This window comes from Rhagoletis pomonella, unplaced genomic scaffold, assembly GCF_013731165.1.
Source record: "Rhagoletis pomonella isolate Grant_MI unplaced genomic scaffold, Rhpom_1.0 Rhpom_scaffold_00001, whole genome shotgun sequence".
NCBI lineage: Eukaryota > Metazoa > Arthropoda > Insecta > Diptera > Tephritidae > Rhagoletis > Rhagoletis pomonella.
The window spans coordinates 14,579,739-14,585,539 of NW_023458555.1; positions in this window are offsets into that span (position 1 = coordinate 14,579,739).

The window sequence follows — 5,801 nt, forward strand, 5'->3', positions numbered from 1 at the left end:
AAAAATGCACAGAGGAAAACAATTACCATTACTTTACAGAAGAGTGGAGAAGTAAAATTATTTCCTATAAAAAATTCCCAGTTCCTAGAAGGTGTGAGAGGAGTGATTGTGATGTCGCATCGATCCAAATTCTGAAATAAATCCGGGGAACAATCATGCTTCCTTTTTCCATCGATGCCTAATAGGATTTTCTTGAACCTTCTTAGAGATTGACCATTATCCCATTATAAAGTATGAAAAAAACTGTGGTCCTAGAGGGGGGATTTGTTTAAAGAATGTCAAATGTCTATAAATGAAACTTTTTGCTCAACTACCATTGGTTGGAACATATGTATTTCTTACTTTTCAGCTGAGTATCAGTAAAAAGGAAACATCTCTTTCTTGTCTAAAGGGAACAAGCGAGGAAATTTGTTGGGACGGGGATGAGAATAATGACTTCTTCACCGATCTTAATGGAAATGGGATAATTGATAACTCCCTATATTTGAGACCAGCTGATTGTTCCATCAATGGAATGCAAATTCTTGAGATTTGGAGGCGGTTTATAGAATCCTTCAGTTAGAACACTTGCAGTCATCCAATTAAAAACTTGATCATGCTTAGAAGGGAAATGAACAAAATAAAGACCCTCCTTGCTTGTTTAATGTCTTATGGTTTTGGTATTACGACTGATCTACTGCACCTATACCGAGATCTAGAATCTGAAATTCTGGATGCAAACCAGATCCATATACTCTTACCAGCTAGAGTGACCAAACAGGAAAACTATACAACCAAATATCTGTATTTTCCTGCTGAAACATTATTTGTTTCCTTGTTCCCTATGCACAATTTTTCTAGCTCAGAATTTAAGAGGAGAAAGTTTAGAATAGAAGAATATGATGAGCAATCAATTTACAGGATGTTTAAGGCATCCAAGAGAGAAGGCGAATGATCACCTCATTTTATGAACCATTTTAGATGATCACTAAAATCCTCCTAAACTAAATATGGCGAGCCATAAATCAAATCGTGATAATTCATTTTTTTTTCATAATCAACTATAATATCGATTTCGTTACTCTTTACAAAATTACCATTGAGGAGGTTGAAAAATGGCCTACCGATTTTGTATGTACAAAAAACAAAGCTTGAGGCTGCCCTTGAGGCGTGTCAAGCAAATGGGAGATTGAATGATTTGTATATGTAAAACAATGCGTAGAGAAATCGAATACGCCACAATTGACCTAAACACGGAAAATTTCACTCCAAAAATGTGGTGAAACGACAACTTAAAGAAGCAGTATAGATGTCTATGCATTGCTAGAGAAAAGCCAAGAAAATCCAATCTGGTCTGTGATTTCGAAAAGTTATGTGAGGGAGAGTAAAGCTGGAAAAAGACCATTAAGGATGCAAAAGGAGAGAGCTACAAGGATAGCGAGCTCGACTACCACGGAAGCATGGAGATTTGTCAACAAAGTTAAGGGCAGCAGCAAATCAAAGTCAAATTGGTACCGCGATAACAGTGAACCATATTAAGCACTTTTAAGAAGAAAAAAACTGGTAGTAAAGCAAACTGATTTTGGAGCTCATGACCTTAGTGATAATAATGGAGGTGGCAGATCAAGCTTTTCTTGGGAAGATCTTAATGCATTAGTGGATAGTGGTTTTAGTCGCTTTATCTGCTTCTAGTCGCAGCACTTTAGAGGAGACATTTTTCCATTTGCAGATTCATACGCAAATACAGTTGCGGAAATCTAAAAAAAAAAACTCTTCACTAAGCTTGAGTTCTTCAGTCAATTAAAAGACTTGTTGTTCAGAGATCTTGAACTTATTCATACAATAGGGGGAGTCACTATATATAAAGTGACCTTCAAAAATACTTTTTTGTCCTTTAAGGACAATAATATACGTAACCAAAGGCGGATTAAGAGCCCTTATACCAAAAGAACTGCTTTGGAAATATGTATATGGTGTAATTAGAGGAGTACCTACGAATCAACAGTCAGGCGCTTCAAGCGCAAGGACGATACGAGCAACTACACCAGGCTAACAGTTGATTTTTACATGCCGTCACTAAGACAGTGTGACAACTGCGGTCGTTTAGGACACACGAAACTGTCGGATAAAAACAAAGAACACTGTTTGACGAGTGGGCAAATAAATTGTAAGGAGTCTTGAAAGAGCCCCCAAAACTTCCGCTGTAGCTATTACAAAGCGCTTAATGAAGCTCACTTTACAGAAGTCCATTCTCAAGTTTTGCGAAATTTTTTATATTTGCTTGACTTTAGGGCATATATACACCGCAACAAGTCATATATATATCATAGAAAACCGTTGCTAAACGTTTACAATATGGCAGAGAATATAATTTTTACAGATGAGTCCACATTTAATTTATTTGGATCTGATGGGCGTCGGTTGTCGATTTGTGTAGCGCGAGGGTCAAGCGTTAAAAACCTAAAACCTATATCAGACGATAAAACCTGGAGGCAAACGTTATGGTTTGGAGTGCACTGCGCCCTAAAGAAATAATGAACAAAATGGACTACTTAGGAATTAAAAAATAATAATTTGGTTCGGTCTGCTGGCAAATTAAATATTAATGCGATTATTGCCTGGTGCAGAATAACGACCAAAAACATTCTGCAATAATTATTAACAAATGGTTGTTATATGACGCCAGAAAGTACGGCCGCATCCACCCCGATGTCTTGATCTTAACGCCATTGAGCACCTGCGGACGTACCTGGAGACCAAGTTGCGTGAGCGCCAGGTAAATAGTATAAATCAGGTTCACATTCAAATTATCATTTGTTGGCCTTTTATTTAATCAAGAAATGTTACTGGCGACGAGGATGGGATAATGAGTTAAACATAATAAAAAAATTGCGAAATTAAGAAAACAAAATTTTCATAAAATTCAACCCTCTGTCTTGGCTAACAGGATACAAGGAAAGGCGCCACAAAAACAAGAGTTGTGTGTGTGTGTATGGAAAACGAGTTGTTAAAAAAAAATTGTATTAAAGGGAGTGAGTAAAAGAAGTAATAGATCTCATTTTCAAATATGTGATCATAATGCACAGCCATTAATTAAACTTAAACAAAGTGCGCAATCAAACAGCTATCTGCTCGCTTCAAGGCGATTTACCCATAACGAAATTAACTTTTGGCACTTTATGCGCCCTTTGTTTGATAGATACTGGCGCTGCCACTAGTTTAGGCGATTTCAAACTAACCACACCTTTATCAAAAGCAATGCTCTTCCTTACATATTCTGTAGTCACCCAGATTGATAGTTACGGAATTTAACGATGAAAATAAAACAATGTCAATAAAAAGTTGGCTAATTTGTGAAATAAACATTTCAATTGCATTATAGCAAATACTTTGTTAAAACCTATTGGAGCTTTGATTTAATTTCTTCACAATAAGATTTCTGTAAACAAAAAGAAGCATCATTTTCGTATGATCAGATCAATTATTCAGAGAAGCAATTGTTTGGCCTCCAAAGTTGGCAAGCGAGTGATTTAAATTCAGAAGATCAACATAAGCGCAATATCATTTTTATTGCGATTCGCGATAACATAAATTTTCAACTTCTTGACTGAAATTTTTTTTATGGCATTTTGTTTTGAATCGCCAAGCGGTAAGGCTTCGAATTAACTACGAATAAAGAGGCCTGTATATGGATAATAAAAGTGCTGAATGCTGTATTCCAGCTAGAAGATCGTGGATGTCTTGAAGCTGTTATTGGATATGTGTGACATGTATCCAAATTGATATTTGGTTCAGCAGGTAGTGATAGATAGGATCGGCAACTACATCAATATCAAAATGTCAAGGTTTCAACATACCTACTCAGTGGTTTGACCAGAAACGATAAGGTCAAGGAGGACTTAAAACAAGTCAGGATTAACTCTGATTCTTGTATACAAGACATCGAGACGCAAGAATTCAAGAAGAGACACAAATGATATTCGGCCCTATGCTGAATATCGTCATCGTCATCGTTGACGATCGTCTAAGCGCATCGTCACATCGCTTCACTATCGCTTCGTCTATGTTTTGGTATGATGTACAGACGATGTAGACGAAACGTTGTGAAACGGAAAAATACGAAATTGTGTTCAATCAGTTGGATTTTTGTATTATTTTGATATTTAAATCAAATACATACATAATTTAAATTAATGGAATACGAGTTGTTGTTTTCAAGCTCAAGCGATGGAGAAGAGAGCAGGAATTTGTTGGTTCAACGAAGAATATCAAGGCAACACGCAGACATATTTGCCTTACCTGTTGTGGTACAACTATTTTCGATGGCAACCCTGTCCTGGGCGCACTCAGTTTTCAGACTTGGAGCTTTTTTTGATGGGTAAGCCCTCATATGGGGCAATTTTGCAGCACATTAGGCAAAATGTGCGCGGTACTACTGATTCCGTACTAATATTGAAAATAAACTCGGATAAAAAATTCTAGTGAAAAACTACAGCAGTTAGTTTGATTTGAAAATGGGCGACGACGCTGACGAGCCGAGTGGCTGGCTCCTCAGGTACTAAAGGAAATAAAAGAATACAAGATTGAATTCTTTGACGAGAGAGACATTCAAAAAAGCTAAAGTGGATGATCAGATAAATGGTCAAAATATTTCTAATATTTTTATAAAGCCATTAAACATAAATAGTGCGACAGTGAGTTCAAAAAAGATGGAGCAAAGAATTAATTTATATGAAGAGGATTATAAAGTGCCGTTTATTGTTTATATCGATGCAATACCGGCTAACGTTGAAAGAAAATCTATTAATGCCGTAGCAGTATCACGAGTTTAAAAAAAATTAAAATATGTAGACATTGACGACGTGGTCAAAGTGGGATATGGAAGGGCAAAGATTGTTTGCAAAACAGCGCAGGTAGCCAATGATTTGGCAAGAGATACGAGACTTGGACAAGAAGGCTACGAAGCAAGAATAATGTATCACAATATTTCAAAAATGGGCATTATTTTTGATATACCTTCTGATATTAGCACGGAAGAACTATTACAGGAAATTGAGTCGTCGATACCTATTCTAAAAATCATAAGAGTCGAACGTAGAGATAAAGATAATAAAGACACTAAAATACCAACTAGACGTGTTAAAATTATTTTTAAAGGTCTAGCAATACCAAAAACTGTTGTATACGGTTACACCAAAATTGAAGTAAAACATTTCATCGCGCTAGCTCAATGTTATAGATGTTACCGTTTTAACCACTATGCACAGCATTGCAAGGAGAGAGCAAATAAATGTAAGGATTGTTTCCAAGAGCACGGAGTGGGAGATAGTTGTCTGCCAATTGTCTGTGTTAATTGTAAAAGCAAGCATTTACCGACTGCGAGAGATTGCCCGGCTAGGGTGAAAGCGTATGTTATAAGGCGAACGATGGTAATAGAAAATAGAACGTACAGGGAAGCGCAAAAAAAGGTCTCAGAAATTATAGGCAACCGGTTTGATTTACTGGAAAACTACGAGGAAGAATATCCCCTGGCCCCAAAAAAAAACAGAATTAATCGAGTGTCCAACAATAATAATAAAGAAACAACCAACTTTAAGCATAAATTATTACCATATGCAAGAGTAGCCCAAATAGGCAATCGTAACAGACAAAGGGAGGAGTTGAATGCAACGCGGACAATGCAGGAATGCAGAGAGGCCATTCAACCTGTTAAGGTAGCAAAAATAACCATAGACTCCAACAAAATTGTTAGTACTGTAAGCATTTCTACATAGATAAATGTAAATAGTACCTAAGCGAGCATGTTTATTGTTAGCATTAAG